Raw genomic sequence first — 19,426 nt, forward strand, 5'->3', positions numbered from 1 at the left:
ATTTGGGGACTACCCATGCCCTTGACGTGTTTCTGACAATGTTTTTAATGTTTTTATGATATTTAGTACTTGTAGATCTTTATCAGTGTCCTTTCTTATTGATCACTTGCAAGTACACAGTGCTAAAAATATATCTAGGCTATGTTCAAGCTCTTCCTTGCTGAAAAGCAGTTAGAGAAAACAGGACGTGACAGTGCTCTCTTATTCCTTCCTGATTCATAACCATGCAGAATGCTAAAGCTGCTACCCTGAAAAGACCGAGTCACCTCATCCTTCTAGCAATGCTCTTTTTCTCCAGTTGTTTATAACATGTTGTCTTGGGCACCAGCTGTGGTCCTGTCCATGATTTTCGGTATCACTGTACATGGCAAGCAGTCTGGTATACTTCAGAGGTGTAAGGAAAAGTACTGGGAGATAGGTGCTGGATTCATTTGAGCCAGTTTGAAAATCCTAAATGGAAAATGAGAATAGCCTTTCTCCTCAATTAATTTAAAATAAATAAAACTCAAGAATTTAAAATAGTTCATCTGGGTCATCACATTGAAAAGCAGCTTTGTTTCAGTCAATGCAACTCTATTACAATAAGATCTTGAAACTGGATGTGTTGGGGGCTTGGAGAGAAGGAAAAGAGAAAAATAAAATTTCTACATGAATCAATTATTTTCTATTTATTTTTTACATTCAGTTTCAAACCAAAAATCTTCTTTAAGTGTCGATCTTATTTTCATTCACTTGAAGATGGGGATGATAAACCAGTTAAGTATAACGGAAGCTTAAAATCAGAATGAAACATTTAATTTAGTTTTGAGGTGACCGTTTAAAGTAACAAATTTTAAGATATTTTATGAACGTATTTTTTTTTTAATATAGCTTTCATTAATAATAGGTTATACTGACTCCTACAGCATCTGTCTCAACCTGTAAAGCATGTGGAAGTGGAATTCACATTGGAGTCAGTGGCTGTTCAGTTCAGTGCATGAAAGCTACAGACATTTGTGTCTCATTCTTTGTTATTGTGGTCAGAGGCATAAACTGGAAATTTGTTTTTTTTGGAGATGCAATTATTTTCAGGAAAATGGCTCCTTTTCATGGGTCTGACTCCCTATCAGTTTGATTCATAATGATCTTGCATGTGCCACTTTTCAGTTGCCATTGCACTTTCCAGGAACTGGTTTTTAATTCTTATTTGCTTAAAAATAAACATGAGGTGTTTATATCTTTGCATGTGTTTATTGCATCAACTGTGAAGTCATTTAAATGGCAGCAGTGCTAGGAAGCACAGTCGAGTGCCAGACAAAAATAAAAGAATATTTTGAAAGATCAATGGGGTTTTTTAAGCTCAAAAGAATCTATTTAATTCAAACCACACAATGTGTGATTGTGATATCATTAAAATAAATATCCAAAATGAGCCATCCCTCACCCTCCATATCAAAGGGCTGACATAATTTCTGCATATTGTATTGATAGTTTTTGGTATTCTGTACAAAGGTCAGACAAGTAAGCAGTGAAAGCAAGCTGTGTTCTCAAACACCACTCCAAGTCCCAGCGTGAGCTTTTTTATCTTTTTTGAATATAAGGTCATCAGAAGTGAAGTTTTAATCTGTTTTGTCCACCTGTGTTTACTGTAGCTAGGGGACCTATTGCTTTCCTATTGCTTTCATTTATTTAAATGAATGAGAGAAGAGGATATGGGAAAAGTCCTAATAAGGCAGATTAGGCAAAAGGAGTCTATGTTGCCATCCCACACCGCAGCAGCTTCCAAGGAGACTCTTGGTCGTTTGCCTGTCTAATTTTATACGTTAGTGTATGGCTCCCACACCACCAGTCTCATACTGTAGATGTTATAGAAATGGAATTTGCATTGAAGTCAGTGACAGCCGAGTGCATATACAGTGTAAAATAAACACAGGCATTGCTTTCATTATCTCTCCTTTCCTCCATGATGTTCATTAGACTTCTGATGTTGTTTCTTTGCTTGCAGAGGTACTGGGAATATCTCTGGAAATTCTGTTTTCTAGTCTTTTGAAGGAAGGGCAAGGGACCAGTTTTGTATTTTTATGTTTTTAATAGGGGAAGAGCACCAAGTCACTAGTCTGAAACTTGTTCCACTATGAAAATAGCCATGCTGAGAACATAGCATGGCTTTGTTTTGCTATTCCACAGAAAAATCAAGAAGCTGATGAGTAAACGGAAAAATATGTTGACAAAAATGTTTTTTTCTTATAATATCTTAGACATGCTTGTACTCAAAAACATTTGGAAAATGTAGGTATATTTTCTTGATGCATGCCCTAAAACAATTCATTCGCTGAACAATAAATAACAGTTTAGACAAATGATGTCTACTTTTCTCATAGTAACAGCAGAATACATCTGACCATGCTTGTAGTACTATCTGCAAAGGTGTGTATGCAAATACAGATACAGAAAGTGTTCTTTTAGGTGAAACAAATTAGTTTCCATTTATGCATTTTTTTTTCTGCTTTTTGACTGTAGAGATCTGCTGTTGCATTTGGAGAGGCTGCATCTTAAACACTGGAGAGGCCTTGCATTATTTCCAGAAATCCCACTGAGATATGGGGGTGGGTGTGAAGCAGAGGCATAAATTAATGCTGCTTCTTTTTGTCTTCTCTGTATTTCTTCATTGAATGAAGAAACAATGGGACAAAGATTTTGGCATCTCTTGTTGGAGTAGTGTATTTCACAGAGCACTGTTGTTCATATGGCTTTGTATGTAAATGTATTCATCATTGTGTTTATCAGGCACAAAAACTCCAGCAGAGCCATCTCAGATTGCACTGTGTGGTACAGGCTGTGAGGGGAAGATGAAGGAGGGTTGCTGTGTTCAGCGTAGAATGAGATCTTCACTGCTGGATATTTTATTTTACAAAGGGTTAGAAGAGAGAAAGAGGGGAGGAATAGAAAGTCTGGCTTTAAAAAGTCTGTCAGAAGGACTGCCTGTTTGTCTAATAGCCTTTTTGTCCTGGGATGAGAGTTCGTGTTTCTCTCCCTACTGCAGGGGTTCTGGCTCACATCTCCTCAGAAATGCCGTCCCCTCAAGTTTTCCAAGATGAGGCCTCCCCAGGCTGTAGCAGATTGCTGAATCCTCCCTCCTAGAACATGCCCGTGAGAGGGACCCCAGCCTTGTCCCCTCCCCTAGGCCCTGGTTGCTTTTTCTACTTTAGATTTAGGCTGAAAATTCAGGTCTCTGCGTGTCCCAGACTTTCACGATCTGAACCTTTTCTTGAAAGTGAGAAGCAGATCTTCAAGTGGTCACAAGTAGAGGAGGGAACTGGTCTGTGGTTTTCAATGTCCCAGAGAAGGGCTCGCATCCTCAAGTTTAGGTTGTTGGGGTTGGTTATATTCCTTGGCTGGTTTGCAGCCAGGTAAGTGTTGAACAGGAGACCTGGATGGGAACCTAGAAAAGCTTACTCCTACATGCCTTTACTGTTGTGGAAGTATTTATTTTACCCCTTCCCAATCTCTAATTTAATAAAGCTTGTAAGTTTATTAGTTATTTTAGTACAACTAAAAGTTATACTAAAATATATAAAAGTATTTTATTAGATATTTTAAGTCTTTGAGACTTTTATTCTACATTTAACTTTGGTTGAAATATGCCAGAAGACCCCAAAATGTTTCACAGTGGGAAATGTGATTATGTAAGCTTTACTTTCTGAGAAAACCAAGAACCTTCCACCTCTCCCAGTTTTGTTCCCGTGACTCTCATTATTTTTAACAAGCCTTTAGTATTTTGTGAAAAAAAGTCTTACTTTAACTCTACTATTCCTTGATTTTTAAAAAATATATTCATACTTATTTATAAATAGCTTCTAAAATTTTTTTATATAGTATCTGAACCCCTGAATAGTATTGCAAGCTGATTATTTCAGCCCAGCACAATTTCTCTGCATTATTTGCATCTTTTTTAGTCTTTCAACAAGTGCATGACACTCTGGTATGTCATTCCTGAAATTTATATGTTTACCATATTTTGGTAGAAAAGTACTCTTCTTTATTTGTCTATGATTAGCAAATAAACAAATTTTGATTCCTTAAATGTTCTGCTACAGCTACACTTGTAGGTTAATTTGTATTGCTGAAAACTCCACAAGTGGTTAGCAGACTGTATTAGAAACCATTCATACCATTCCTCTGTTGAAAGTTTTTGGATTTCCATAGAGGTGCTTTATGTAGACCGGTTCAGTGGAATCTGTTTTTGTGTTGGCATTTTAATATCTCATACAATTTGACTGCTGGAGGATATATATGAAGCATTAAGTAACATTTAAATGATATAGCATTTACAACATATAACGTTATTAAAATGTTAACTAATAGCTTATCGCGCAATATTTTTATTCTTGATTTTTTTTTTGTAGAAGTTAGGATGTCTTTAGGTGTGTTTTTATTCCCTTTACAATTTTGTGTTCTTTTTTTCTTCAAAATATGAATTTATTTTTAATGTAGGAATAGATTCAGAAATCATCTTTCAGTTGCTTGCTTTATATAAAGCTAGCTTTAAAAACAATTTTGGTTTTGGCAACAAGTGTGGTCCACTGCACATCTTATCATTTTGATTTTATTGATGTAATTAGTATGTTTTTAGTATGAATTTATATTTTTCGTGCAATTTGAATTTGTGATTTCCCATGTGATGTTTTTTGTTTGTCTTTTTCTTTTTTTTTTTTTTTTTAAGTGGAACCTTGCATTCTCTAGTAGAGATGGCAAGCTCTCCACTGGCCCATAGAAAATAGCCCAGCACAATTGGGTGACTTTAGTCTTCATTTCCTCATTACGTGTTCTCTCTTCTGAACTGTTTTCTATTTTTCACTGCAGTTTATTTTGCATTGTCTCTTCTTTCATGAGTAAACATAAATGATACCATAAAAAGGTCAAACTGAACTTTTGATCCCGTCGTTTCTATGAGGTCGTCAAAATTAGGCAGAATAAATCTGTCCGTCTTAACTGAAAACCTCTTTTTACTGCCTACATTAATAGCACTGGGAACAAAAATAGGTTGGAGAGACTTTTAATCTGTAAAATGCATTATCAAGTCAAAAAATCACAGTGAAATATGGAAATAGAGAGAACAGAAGAGAAGCTTCTTGTCATTTTTTGTTGTTGTTGTTGAATTGGCAGAGCCCAGAGAGGCCATAAAGACTTCGTTGTGTATTTCAGTCAAGTTTCAGATCCAAATGGTTACAAGGCAAATTCATTCTCAGTATACAGCCTTTGAAACAATGACCATAACATTAAATTAATGAAATGTGATCGAAATGTCAAGGCTCTCATAAAGAAATCATTCACTCATTTGGGTTATTTTATCAAGAGATTAATAAATATAGGGCATGGAAGGAATTGACTTATTTATAAGAAGAGGCCTTCTGATGTCATGCTGGTAGTCCTCACCATCCCTTCTGTGCTGCTGCAGAACTCCTTAGCTAGAGAACATAGAAGTCATAGAACCTGGGTCATCGTACTTGCTACTGTAAAGAGCAAACATAAGAGGGTCAGGTTCAAAACAAGATCCAGAATTGTCTCTGGTGCTCTGTATTGTGTGTAATAGGTTACCATTACTTTTTTTGATGTATTGTGTTGTTGAAATCTATTAAAACACAGATGAAGTCACTGGAAACTCATAAAAACACCAACTTAAGTACCACACTGGTAGATCATCCCATTAGACAGCCTCAGACAACAGCCAGTAGCCACAGCTTAGAGAAAGAACTTAACAGAGCAATGATCCTTTTCTCTTCCCTTTCTTCTAGCAATCAGTGCTACAGGCATTTCCTTCCCTTGATATTACATTAGGGCCATTGTTTGGTTATCCTCGACAGACCTTTCTTCCATTGGCTTGCCCAATACAATTTTGGACCTGTTAATACTTTTGGCATCCAAACTTCATGTAGTGGTGAGTCACGCAGCTCAATTTCTTGTTGGGTGGAAAATGTTCCTTTTGTTTTTATCTGTTTCTAAACTTGCCATTTGATAAATTCATTTGTTTATGTGGTGAGAAATAATGAACAATTGTTTCTTATTCATTATGATTTTATAAACCTTTCCACACACACGCAAGTCATCTAGACCTGAGGAAAGCTAGCCTGTTTTAGCCTTTGCATGCACAGATGCTGAGCCATACTTGCATTCATCCTCATCACTTTTTGGCATAGTGCTATTTCTACTGTATCCTTTTAGAGGCAGCGTGATCAGAATTATACCAATACGCTTGTCAGATGTGAAAAATATGCAAGTACTGAAGGACCACAGATGTCTGGGTCCATGTAAAATTAGATTTTGAGGCTTGTCTATAGATAGAATGAGTAACTGGTTTGGGGGCTTTTGGATGGTCCTATCTTGAATAGAACAGTATTTTTATTTTTTGGTCTTTGCCTTTTTCTGAACGAGATCAAGCTGCTTTACGTTTGGACTAAGCAAACCAGAAAAAATCACACAGTCCAGAATAGAAATGTCCACTCACAGAAGTATTCCAAAATAACTTTCCATTTAAAATTGCCTCCCTATCCTGTTATGCATTGATTTTCACCTACAGGTAAGCCCTGAATCTCAGACCTTTCTGCATTTCTTTCTCAGGAGCACTGTGTGGATTAATTAATGCACACAGTGGGTTGAAATTCATCAGTGCCAAAATTTAATTACCTTAAACGCCAGTTGCTTCTTATCCACACATTAAGAATACTATAATTTTCTGTTCCTCTGGGATACACTTCTTCTCATATGGACTGCAGATGTTTTATAAGTTAAAATGTAATGGAGGTTCTCCTTATTCTGGGAAATTTGTGTGGTCTGCAAACCAAAAACACAAGTAGGTGTTCAAAAGGCTTCGTCAGAATAGTTTGCTCTGACAGAGTAGATATTCAGGTCAATAAACATCTAAGTAAGGTACCTAAGTGGATGCCAACTTCTCTGTGTGCTTTTTTGACAGTGGTAAGAAATGAATTGCCTTTTAGAATAGTCTGTCTCTCTCTCTCTGTGTTGAAACATGAATATTCCCCATAGTTTTAACTCAGTAGCAGGCAACTGTTGTCCATTCAGTCCTGCTGAAATCTGTAACAAGACACAAAGAAGCTAAACATCAAACCCCACAGGTCCTCCTAATTGACATTTCTGGTATTACGGTATATTGTTTGAATAAAAATAGTCATTGAACTAAATCTTTTTCTTCAGTGTTAGTGTTCATTTTTCATTCATTTGAATGGTTTCTTCTGGAGCCTTGATGGATTTGTCACAGACTCTACAATACAAACTGGTGCAGCTCTGATTAGGTCCAAGCCACTGGGAAATAGATACCTAGTGGACAGTGAGCCAGGAGGGGATTTGAGTTCTGATATTGTTGTTGACCTATAGTATAGACAGTCTTTTTTTTTTTTTTTTCTGACTTTTTTTTTGGTTTGCTCACCTGTAATCTATTTGCAGAAGACAATTCTGTTATGTATTTGTAATCTAGCACAATGCAGTTCTTCTTGGCTGCATGTCTGCTGTTTAGGTTCTCTGCTGCAAAGCAAGTAACACACCCTTATAGAGGATTGCCTAAACTTGCCAGCAGGACATCTTTATCCACTTTGTAATTTCATGGAATTAGTAAAATCAAACTGTTAGCTGTGGTCAGCAGCAAGTGTCTTTTCTAGCAGCTGAGGTGAGTGATGCTAGGAACTCTTATTCTTTGTCTCTTGTCATGATGCTGCTTAGTTAGTTCTGGTTCCTTGGGTAGCTGGACAAGCTAATGGCTCACAGCTATCAAGAAGGAAAATTCTTGCCCTTGCCTGTGGACATGCTGCCCTGGGCCTTCCTATGCATCCATTTCTATGCACAGGGGAGGTTAAGCCACTAACTAGCCCAGCAGGCAGTCACTCAGCAGGAGACCTAGGCAGTTTTCTAGTAGCATTCAAAATAGCCCAAAGAGCAAAGAAGCCATCACAAAGTAAGTGTTAGGTGTGTGGAGTGTCTTTGTTGGCTACCGCAGGACACTAGGTTTGTTCAGTTGTCTGTGGAACCACAGGAAAATTGTCTCCAATTATATCTGTGGAACTGTAGTCTAGAGGCTTCTAAAACTCTAGGCTTGCTCAATTTCTGTATGAAGTCCACTTTTTCATCATACTAGAGGCTTTATTTCATATATTCTATCCCCAGTATATCCCTATTAACAGTGACACAAAGCAGTAAACATATTTCAGTAATGGGGCAGTATATTTTGTTAATCTAGGATGCTGATCTTCACTTTATCAATGTACTTTGTTTTTTCAGAGCTGAATGCCACGTGACAAAGTTAAACTAATGGTCGATTTTAAGTTTACTACTGGAGATTTCAACCTTGCAGCTACAAGAGGAAAGGTCTCAGATTTTTTTTGACATGATCTCTGTTGACAATATTTGAGCATGTCTACCAATAATTAATGTTCCACAACCCAATGAGATCTTCCAGCACATACAAAAAGCTGCCTTCAGTACTGACACCATGCAGATATTTGTTTGTATTTTCTCAGTAAACCAGTTTTCACAATAGGATGCTTACTTTGGCTTTTGGAATATAGCAAAGAGCACAGGAAATCATACGTGCTGACAAAAGAATTACAAAGTTTTGTTAGAAGGAAACAATTCCAGAACCTCCACTAGGAAAACTCCACCCATCTTGGTATCTGGTGTTTTAACCAGTATCCATTTAGTAAGAATGACTTAAATATTATGAAGACTATGCATGTTTTCTTTCAGAATAATTTTGTACTTCAGAGCTTCAACTCAGGCTTATACACAAAAGTGTGTGGTTTAAATTAAATGAAAACCTCTTCTGTAAATATTTCTGAAAAAAAAAAAAATACTGTATTGAACTTTGCTGTTGAGTTCTGTGTTTTTTCAATGTAGACAACTCATCTTCCACACTGTAAGAGAAATCACTGCTATTAACTGAAGCTTCAAAGAGATGATAATGATTTCCATAGTGCAGTGTGGGGTCCTTCCCTGTAGTATCTTCTAATAAGGCGAGGGTCTTTTTCAAACAGGCTTGACATATGTTTCTTATTAATCTGTTTTTCTTGAAGTGATTTAAAGATGAAGGACAAAGCACTGCTGAGCACAATGGAACAGAAGATTCACTCGAGTGAGGGACAGTTGGAAGACTTGCGTCTCAGGGCTGAGAGTTCCCATCCATGCTATGTACTTTTGGCTGGGACACTGACCATTGTTTCAAGTGACATGCTGTCCTGGCTCCCACACAAGGTGATTTTTAATATGTCCCATAAGTTGTTCTTAGGGTGTCCGGGATACCGTCATTGTGGCTTCCATGAATACAGGGGAAATTCCTGGCAGATTCCAAGAACAAGGAAGTTGAAGGCTTCTCAGTGATGGAAAATGGACTGTGTTCTTGTTGAAGGCATGTGAACCGTGGATCTGAAAGCCAAAATTACTATCTCCCTTACCTCCCACTGGGGAAAAAATCTAGTCCTATCATTTGGATGTCACTGTTGGTATTCTATCTGGTTTTATCTTTAGAGCAGTGTACATGCAGTTTTGTGGTTATAGTGTAAAAATATGTGGTATCATGTATCCTTGACTAGCAAGGATAGAATCTGATATAGAGCCATGGTACCTTGAAGTTTTCCTTATTTTGAAATGTTTTATATATCAAAGAAGCTGTACCAATCCAAGTATGCCTTAAGCATTACTAACTATTAAAAAAAAATAATAAAATACATAAAGTTTGGGGCTGGGGCTGCTAGGGAAAGGATTTATAAGTGTGTTTAACTTTTTTGAGTCAGTCTGCCTCTCTGAGAGTTTTGGTTTTGTCCCTTTAATTTTGATATATTCTTTGTTGTACTCTGAGGAGGTAAACCTGTGTGATGGAAATGAAGACAGCAGAATGATGGGCAAATGAGTCTAAAGGCTTTCTGTACTAGTTAAACAAATTGGCATAATTACTACTTTAATCACACATTTATTCATCTGTGCGCTCTCTCTCTCTCTCCTCCCATGTTAGATGAACTCTAAGGGCTGACATCTGTCATCTGTTTTGGACATTTGGTATACTAGAACAAGGAGATAAAATATATCAAATATAATAACTTGATCAATACATCAGTTGACTGATGTATCAATAAAATTGATTAAAACAAGAAACACTCCCCTTACTTTACATACGACACTTCCACGAAACATAGAAGTCTCCCTACATAAAGGTGGGGCTCCCTGTTGATTCGTTTCCTACTTCCAGATTTCCTTAATAAACATTACAGGAAGATGGTGGTTATGACAAGAGGAAGAGGAAACATAAAATTACAGTCAATAGCAGTAAGCTTTCGCGTGTTTAGAAATAGCATCCATGTGCAAAAACAATTGTCAGCAGCTTTCACTGGTTTCAGTGATGGGTCTTTTTTCACTCAGAGTTGACCACCCTCTGCTCACCAGTCTTTTCACGTGCATCAGTCATGAGTCTGAGTCTTTCAGCATCCCCATGCTGAGCTGTCATTAATCTTTCTGTGCTTTAGGATGCTTTAAAAAGTGCTTATGGCTCTCCATGGTGGGCAGAGCTTAGGCAGCAGGGACCTGTTTGAGTTCAGGCCCTCATAAGTACAGTAAAGCTTTCTGCTGATATGTGTAAGAGAAAAGATAAGAAATGTAAGTTCTCCCAAACCACATGAGGCGATCTGCTTTCAGTCATTCCAGAGAAATGAGTAAGAGAGAATCAAACCTTACATCCACTCTCCAGGAGTAGTACGTATAGGATTGTCTGTTTTCTGAAACCAGATGCAAACTTTTTTGTGATATTCACGCCCTATAACAGTAATATCAGATAGTATGCAAGGTCATTGGTGGAGAGCAGGGTATTTCTGGGCTTAAAACACATAGCTAGGAGTTAAGAGACCACTGCTCAAATTCCAGTCTGGATAATATTAACTCATTATACTATGAAATTTAAAGTTAAAATTTCCTATCCTTACATCTCTTCAGTGGGTGGTGGAAGCTGAACAGTACTGAAGACTCAAACCATGGTCATATATTCAGTCATGCTACACAGCAGTAAAGTTAGGCAGCAGAATAGTAAACACATTCAGATCCCATCTGTGTTATAGTATTCACCAGTGGGAATGCAACTACACCATGGGATCCTGAACTGCAAGTCCTCTTAAAAATTAAGGAACATACATCCTAAAGAATGGTGTCATTTTTTTCACTCATTGCCTTACATCAGTCCAGTGTGCCATGTTGACTGTCCAGATCAGTTCTACTTTCTCTTCCACTATATTTTATACAATAGTGTTAAAAAAATCTAGCATTTTGTCTTCTTACATTCATGTAAGAGAGACCATCATTCTTCTTTACTTGTGTGCATAAATGTGATGGCATATGTCTCTTCCTATTTTTGACATTTTGTTGGTGGAACAATGGTTTGCTTTGCACAGTTCTGTCCTGCATGAAGAACCGTCCATGAATACACTTTTTGTTACATGTGAAACGGCAGATAATCAACACCTTCTTTCACACTCAGTTGTGAAGCAGAGGTGAAAGGAAAGATATAGCTTCAGCAACCTTTGGTGCTTCAACTTTCTGTGCTAATGGGGAAAAGATGCTTGACTGCATCTGGTTTTGCTTTTTTTTTTTTTTATTTTATTTATTATTAGTAGTACATTTGCATCATCCTGTTTCCCTTTGGTGCAGGGGATTGAGTGGAAGGTTTGCTTTGTCTGATGGGACTCTGTTCGCTCTCATCTGTAACTGAAAGACTGATGTACCACACCCTAGGTCCTGATGAGAGCTCTCATTCTTCAGTGCAGCGGACCCTTGGGAGGTGTTAGTTTCTGAGTGTCAGGTGGAAGAGAGATGGGGGGGGGATCTATATCCAGCCTAACCTACTGTGTTTTAAAGTTTTGGACATGCTGTAACTTTGATTAATGAACTGTTCTGCCCCAAATATTTCTTGGATGTCTACATTACCATTTTCAATTGTGCTAACTCAAACAAACCAGCAATCAATTAACTAGAATTACAGTATGACCAAAACTGTAGGCTAAACAAAGCCATCGTGATGAAACTGGCTTTCAGCCCAGTATCTGCTGCTGATGGGATATGAAACAGCCTATTGATTCTGCAGCTCTAGAATTCTTGTAGAAACAATGGTATTTGCCTTTTCAATAGAGAAAAAAAATCCAAACCACAACATTCAGTATCACCACTTAAAGAAGGAAGACTACATTTCTGAGCCAGTTTTGAGGAGGTTGTGCAGAAAGAAGTACTTTCAGCACATTAAGAAAACTTCAGATTAGAGTAGCCCAAATTTCTATCAATCATAAAAGAAAGGCAAGAATTTTGAACTGCATTTACACCTGTCAAAATGTTATGCGAACTTTTCATAATGTTTTCCAGCACTTCATGTAGAAAGCTATTTGAGAAGAAAAAACAGCCCTGTCAAATTTCTGTGCCGGTGACTGGCAGTTTGTTGCTCATATTATCCTATGATACTTAGTGGTATCTTTTCATCTGCCCCCAGACCACAGAATCCTAAAAGGTATGAAGATTTCAGCTTTGACTCAAAGGTTTCTAGTATCCATTGTTCTGGGGAAAAATTTGGAAACTTGGAACAAATGCTCATTAATGGCTTAAACAAGATGAGCAACAGCAATTGAAAGTATTACATTAAAAAAGTTCTTCATTTTAATTAAGCCCCTGTTCTGGAGGAGCAGTTTCATGGTTTTTCGCTCCATGAAGATTGCTAATACAAAAAGTGTGCAGTAACTTTAAAAGCTACAACCAGTCCAGCTGCATTCCCTGTGCAGAAACTGAGAGGGGACAACAAGCCATAAATAGTGGTGTCACCGCCCCTCTTTGCCTCAGTTAAAGAGTATTATTATTCTAAACACAAAACAAACTGTTGCTTAGGCTCCAAATGAAAGTTTCAAAGCCTCATAAATCTGCCAGGTCAAAACCAATTTTCACTGGAATTTTGGAAGTAATCTCTTTTCTTGAGAAAAATATCCAAGACTTATTTTAATTTCCTTCTTTTACTTCTTTTAGCAGCATTGTCCAAAAACAGAGTGTTCTTCAATCATAAGAATATGATTTTTCTTCTGATTGACATCATTCTGTGTACGTGCCTGTAATTTAGCACTTACCACAGCAAACAGGAACAGCACATCTAGTATGACCATGTATCATCCCCTTTTAGTCTGGAGCTGCTGGGAATTGTCTTCAGGCAGAATTTGGCTTGAAGAGTGGCTGCATGTTGACTGCTGATAGGCTTTAAAACTAGAGTAGTAGTCTGTGGGTTCCCAGTCAGGGAAGGTACGTTGCTTGCACTGAGCATAGTACTGGCAGGGGTCATGTTGGGTGGCAAACGGGCAGAATTCAGCACATGAGCTTTTCCAGTGCTGCATGACACCCAGTGGCCCAGCTGATTCGATTCAATGCTGTGAAATAAAAGCAGAGCCAAACGCAAAGTCTGTGTGGAGCAGGGAGTGGCTTTTGCAATAAAAGATTTGGAAACCACTGGCACTGAGGATTGCTGCTGGCTCCAAAATACAAAGAGGAAGGTTTTTATGATTTGTTTTAATAAAAAGGAAAGTCCTTCCATGAGGGTTCAGCAGACAGCTGAGGCAACATTCAGGAAAGTCTACTCAAAAGGAAGGGTGTGTGTATGTGTCCTCTCTGCTTGCCCCTTTGAGAGCAGATTTTTTTGTGCTACTCTGTCTGCTTTGAAGTGTTTTCTTAGGTGGAAAGACCAGCATTTCAGGAAGGGGTATGGAGTAGATTAGAAATGATCAGAAATCATGTTTTTTTTTTTTCCTCCCTTTTCTTTGCATGTTTCTCTTCTGTCAGTACCTTCTTGGTATAATATTTGTCTTCCATTGTGCATTAAATGTGCGCTGCATGGAAAGCCCTGCCTGCAGCACAATGCTTGCTAGACCCATTATGTTACCTTTGTAATTTGTGCCACTGTATGTTTGCTAATATGCAAAAGAAACAATTACTGTGAGATAAAATCTGAAGTCTCTTTCTTTCTGGGGTGGTTTACTCCACTTTCTTGCTTGGTTCTGTTCTGATTCTGTGTGAACAGATTTGGCCCTTGAGAATAAAAAGTCATATCACACCTGAGAAGCTGTCACTGAATATTTTCATTTCTTTGGAGCATGAGGTGGTCTTTTAGCTCAGCTCTACTCAGGCCATTGTCCTTCTTAAGCTTAATATTCAAAATTTATTTCAGACCTGTCTTTAGCTAAGCACTATGCCAATGTGCTCCTTGTGCCAGGAAAGACTGTCTGAACTATAACTACAGTCTCTTCCACTGCCTATCTGCATCATTTGTATTCATCTGGTTAAGTTTCTTGCAGAATATTCTTGATTCTTTTCTTCATATCAATAGCACAGTCACGTTGGGTCTAAGGATATTCCCAAACAGATCTCTCACTAGCCTGTCCATACCTGCTTGCTAGTGCTCTTTACCGACAGCTTCAAACCCAGACCTGAAAATTTCAGGTTTAATTCTAATAGAAGGAAGCTTGAAATGGAAATGTTGGAGCTGTTTACCTATAGCTTTATAGCTTTTCTTAGAAATAAAACTAATCTGTAAAGCTGGCTGGTGATTTTAAGAACCCATTTAATGAAACAAAGTGGCACAGCCTGTGCAACCCAGGAGTAGCATAATGCCAAAACTGCTCACTGAAGCCTCAGAATTTGCTCTGGGGAGGGGAAAAGAAAAGAAAAATGGCCAAGTATTAGAAGAGAGCATCATGTGTTAGACTGTGAATTACAAGTAGTGCCTCAGAAAGTCTTCCTTTATTTCCCTTTCACTTGAAAACTGTGGACCACTTGTCACTAAAGTTCAGTCAGAAAGATGACTTCTTTCAGAATATAATTTGGGCATTTTATTCCATGTACCTGTATCAAGTAGGATAATACCTGAATGTTTGACCTCACTTATACAATAAGTCAGCTGCCTGTGGAAAAGATTTGCAAAGACTAGTGGCCAAAGTTGTTACCCGGGCTGTTGCAGAAAGGTTCATCAGCATCGATGAATGCAGTGATAGAATAGTCATGATCAGTTCAGGATTCCCACAGAGAACTTAAAAAGTGAGAAAAGGGGTGAAAGGATAGGTGGCAGAGAGATTGCTCAAGATATTTAGTGCTGTGGGACACACACACACACCACTTTTTTTTTTTTTTTTTTTCAGTTGTTAAATTTTTTCCCCTAAATAGGTACAACTGAATTGTAACAAGCATTTGGCTTAATTCGTTTTGTGGAAGATAATGGACTGTAGACTAAGTCTGTCCAAACACATGGTTCTAGGCCTAAAGAATGGCATACTAGTTGTGTGGTAAACAAAGACAAATCTCTGCAACTCAGCTGTGTTTTTGTTTGTTTGTTTGTTTGTTTTTTTAATACAAAACAGTGAGTAAAGGTGTCTACTTTCATAGGTCGTATCTTATTGAGTCAATCAGTTTTCATAGAACCATTTAGGTTGGGAAAGACCTTCTAGATTGCCACGTCCAACCACCAGTTTTGCACCGTACCAGTCTATAATATTAAAAGATAAATAAATTGTAATATTCCTGTATACCATAACAACAGGCCTGTTAAAGCAGGCCTTAACTCTGTAGGTTAAAAACAGATTTGCAGGCTTGCCAGCCTTATTTATCATAGCATCATTCAAGTTGAAGAAGACCTTCAAGATCATCTTCCAGTTCAGTCCAACCTTTAGTGTAGTACTGACAAATCCACCACTAAACTGTGCTACTAAGTTCTATGCCTGCACGTTTCTTGAATACCTCCAGGGATGGTGACTCAACCACTTCCCTGGGCAGCCTATTCCAATGCCTCACAATGCTTTCAGTAAAGAAATTTCTCCTAAATACCAACCTAAACCTCCCCTGGCACAACTTGAGGCCATTTCTCTTCATCTTATCACTTGTTGCTTGGGAGAAGAGCCCAATCCCCACCTCTCTACAACCTCCTTTATGGTAACTGGAAAGTATAAAAAGGTCTCCCCTGAGGCGCCTTTTCTCCAAGCCAAGCAACCCCAGCTCCCTAGGGTTAAATGGATCTTCGTAACTCTGTTTAAATTGTCTCCTTTATCGTGTCAGTCTTGGGATGTTTTCCCCCTGGCTGTCTCTGCATTTTTGGACTTACTCCTCTAGAGGGTATCTCCTAACCTTATTAATATCCACTTATTAAGGGAAGCACTGTACAGCAAGGGTATTAACACTGATGTGGTTGTCTTTTAGGAAGCACAGCTGCAAGGACATTCCTCCAGGAATGGCAAACCAGAGTCTTGTTAGGTATCAAAGCAAATTTAGCCTCTAGGCACAAGCACTCTACTTTTTTTGCCTAACTAAGAAGTCTTGTGTGACCCGTAACAGTGTCTTGTAGGTGAAAAGAAATGTGCAGCTGGAGGGGTGTCAGAGCTTTTTCCAGTGGAATTTGTGTCAACAAAACATGAAAGCCTGAAACTTTGTTTATGGCCTGGGCAAACCTATTATAGGCTGAATGAGTTACAGCAGCAAAGCTATCTGCTCACAAGTGGAGGATCTTTGCATGACAAACTTCTCATATAAACCTCATGAGATTTAAGAGGAATTACTTTATCTACTAGTAAAATCTGAGGATTTTTACAGACCCTAGAATTTATTTTCACTCTTTCCAGTACCTTCCAGAGCTGAGATCTGGCTCCTAAGCCCTTATCTCTTAGCTTTTTTTTTTTTTTTTCAGTTGCTGCTGCTGACTGTTGTGAGAAACATCTCAAATAATTTTCTTCAGACAGGATCTTCTGTGAAGCTATTTTATTTGTGGTTGCAATGGCGGGCATCCTGTCAATCAGGAGCACATTTTAGTAAACAAATCATAACCTTTTATTCCCTATTACCCGATGCCTGATCACCTCCCCTGTTTCCTCATTGGCTGAGTACTACAGGTTCACAAGCTACTCGACGCTCCTCTATACCATATACGTACAATTTTTCTTTTTTTCCACCCTGTAATTTCTCCTTTCTCCTTTTGAGAACTTGTGATCTTTGTTTTACTGTTCTCATGCTGCTCATCCTGTTTTTCTCAAGCTTCTACCTTATTTTGGAATAGTGAGGCCTTCTACTGTCCACTTATCTACTTAGCATTTCTCCTTATTATGACTACACAACTACCTTGGAATACAGAAAAGTAATTCTCTACTGCAAAAACACAACTTTGTTTCTCACACTGTTGAGGTCTGCGATCCTTTGCTGGAAAGCAGAAGAAGTTGGGGGGATCTTAGGAGTATTGCCCCCTTTCAGTGTCTATCAGTGCACTTCCTGTGATGACTGCCTCTCTTGTTTAGCGAGTTGCATGTTTCTAATCTCATCAAAGAAGAATGCAATTCCACTGCACAGTTTAAAAATCTAAATTTGTATTTTCAATGTTTCAAATTTATGAATCCCTGTAAAATGACTCTATGTCTACCAAAATAAACCCTCTTTTCTCAGTTATTTTTCATAGTCTCTTAAAAGTAGACCATAAGTTCTTAAAAGTAGACCACTGATCTCCTTTTCAGTTAAACTTTAAGGTACATTTACTTAAGGGTTCAAGACACACTCAGTAACACTCGGATTGTAAATCCTCTGGTGTAGGGAACAGCACTGTATTTTCTACCAGTGCAGCATTCAGTACATTAGTCATTGTGCCTTTTGAGCATTATTGTGGTACCATTAATAAATTGTGCTGTTATCTGAGGGCCATTAAAAATTATCACTCTGGAAGTTTCTGATCCGTGGATTTTGAAAATTTGGAAATTGTTAGTTGCCCAGCAGGAAGATCCGCTTCATGATGGTTGTAAAGACTAGAAGCATGAGGTAAACATTGTCATAGGCGACTGAATTTGTGTGGCTGCACCCTAACTTACAGCTTTCATGAGAAGAGATGCCAAGACTGAAGGAAAACACAGGAGTTCCATGGAGCACAATTACAATTGTTTATTCAATTAGAGAGTCCTGAAATGACTCACAACACAGCTGCTTACACTCACATGCAGTTAACAGATGTAAGTATTTGCTGGTTTCTTTGTCCAGTTAAAGTGGGTAGTGGGACACTATTTTGGGCCAGGTGCATCATAAAATTGGAGGCTTGAGGAAACGGAACAGACTTTTGTCTCTTCCTTGTATCAGTTGCTTTGTGTGACTAGAAAAAAAAAATTGAAGGTGATTTAATTGCTATATCTCAAGAAAGTTCTCACAGTAATCTACTAACAGTAGTCAGTGAAAGTTGGTCATCATTTACTCTGGGACACTCTGAAAGGTTTGGAAGTCTCTGATCTGCTATTTCCAAAGACTAATTTTTAATGTGACTTTAATTAGTAACTCTCGCCTCTGCAATGATAATGCAGTGTACTGGTTGCCTGCCTGGTGTATTACCTGGCTGCTTGACTAGAGGAATTCTGCCTTCAAAATACCAAAAATTGATGCTTAGTTCTACCTGAGAATTACTGGGAATTATTTATGATTCATTCATAGATATCATACTCTTTCCTATAGAGAAATGCTTCATGACCAGGGATAGAGTAAGCAATATCATCCATCTTTATCATATAAAGATATTTTCAAGATGCTACAATACGTTGCCTTTTCCAAGTGATGTGTTTTCTGGCATTCTGTCTGATTTTTCTTCCCTCTTTATTCCGTTTTTCTTCCTTAATTCACTATTACACTGTGGTCTGCTCAGCCCTCCCATACCTGAGGCTGAGACACAATCTTTTTTCTCCCTTCTATTTAGAGTAATTTGCAACTCTTAGAGAATCAAAAGCTACATCTGTATTGTAAGTGGCAAGATCTATAAAAACTAAGAGGTACTCTGGCTTTTTATCAAAGACAGCCCTTCATTTCAGAGCTTACATTCTTCTTTGGATAGATACTGACTGAGGTCAGTGCAAGTTCTCATTTGGGGGTTAACAGCCATGGTCATTACAACTTCTGATAAAGCTTTGGGATTTCCTTTTTCACTGCCCTGTCTGTACTTGTGTATATATGTGCAGAATAAAACCAGAGTGTGTTTGTTAAATCTTTGTTCTGGCTTGATAGCATCTGATATATCACCTTCCTCTGACCTGTCTGCAGTGTCTAAGCATGAGTTGTTCGATGTAATTTAGACTTGCCTGAGGGCTGTGATAAATTATGCCAGCTGCCAGTGACTTGATTGGCTTTTTCTGCTCCTACAATTCACTAAGACATGGGAAAGTCTTTCCTCAAGATGTTTTTTTTTTTTCTGCAGTATTATCTTAGGACAGCATGGGATGCAGCTTTGTTGAGGATTGAGATAATCAGTAGCAGAGCAGTTGCCTGATACAGGATTGGGAATGTCTGCTGCACTAGGCAGTAAGACAGAAAGGAGCTTACAGTCTTCTCAGCTCCCCCTTGCAACTCTGCCCCTTGGGATCCTTTCCCTCCTGTGCCCAGAGAA

General features: G+C 38.2%; 1 protein-coding gene across 3 annotated transcripts in view; it reads left to right on the top strand.

The window, feature by feature from the left end:
- PLEKHG1 (pleckstrin homology and RhoGEF domain containing G1) overlaps positions 1-19,426 on the top strand; it is a 198,749-nt gene that overhangs the window by 41,351 nt on the left and 137,972 nt on the right. Inside the window, exon 1 of one of the 3 annotated variants that reach the window (XM_038176593.2) lies at positions 18,128-18,268. The exons of the other annotated variants lie outside the window; for them this stretch is intronic. The gene's annotated coding sequence lies outside the window, so the exon portion shown is untranslated. Of the gene's footprint in view, positions 1-18,127; positions 18,269-19,426 lie in introns of those variants that run through there. 3 annotated transcript variants of the gene reach the window in all.

The sequence above is a fragment of the Anas platyrhynchos genome, chromosome 3 (assembly GCF_047663525.1).
Source record: "Anas platyrhynchos isolate ZD024472 breed Pekin duck chromosome 3, IASCAAS_PekinDuck_T2T, whole genome shotgun sequence".
Classification (NCBI taxonomy): domain Eukaryota; kingdom Metazoa; phylum Chordata; class Aves; order Anseriformes; family Anatidae; genus Anas; species Anas platyrhynchos.